This window comes from Diabrotica undecimpunctata, chromosome 2 (genome assembly GCF_040954645.1).
Source record: "Diabrotica undecimpunctata isolate CICGRU chromosome 2, icDiaUnde3, whole genome shotgun sequence".
NCBI classification, from domain to species: Eukaryota; Metazoa; Arthropoda; class Insecta; order Coleoptera; family Chrysomelidae; genus Diabrotica; species Diabrotica undecimpunctata.
The window spans coordinates 96,028,362-96,028,804 of NC_092804.1; positions in this window are offsets into that span (position 1 = coordinate 96,028,362).

A 443-nucleotide genomic window follows, 5' to 3' on the forward strand; every position below is an offset into this window, starting at 1 on the left:
AAAAATAAATGAAGAAAATATTGGCAAACTGCTTTATATGAAGGTAAGTCATATTTTACATAAAAAATTAGCAATCAAAAATATTCTTAGTATTGACAGAGTAGGGAAGCCTAGGGTAGGAGTAGAAGTTCAAAGCCCCAAAGATGCAAAGAATTTGGTAAAAAATGAAAATTTAAAAGAGGAACAACTAAAAGCATATATTCCAAATAATTTGCTTCAACGAAAAGGCATAATAAGAAACGTAGATACTGCCTTTAATGACGAATATCTTTTTGATAATATAATATCCAATATAACAGTAACGGAAGTCACTCGACTTAAAAGGAAAATTTATTTAAATGGAGACAAAGCATATGTCCCCAGACAAATGGTATTACTTACTTTTGAAGGAAACATTTTACCCATATATGTATATAAACAGTGTTGCCTGTTTCTTAGAACCC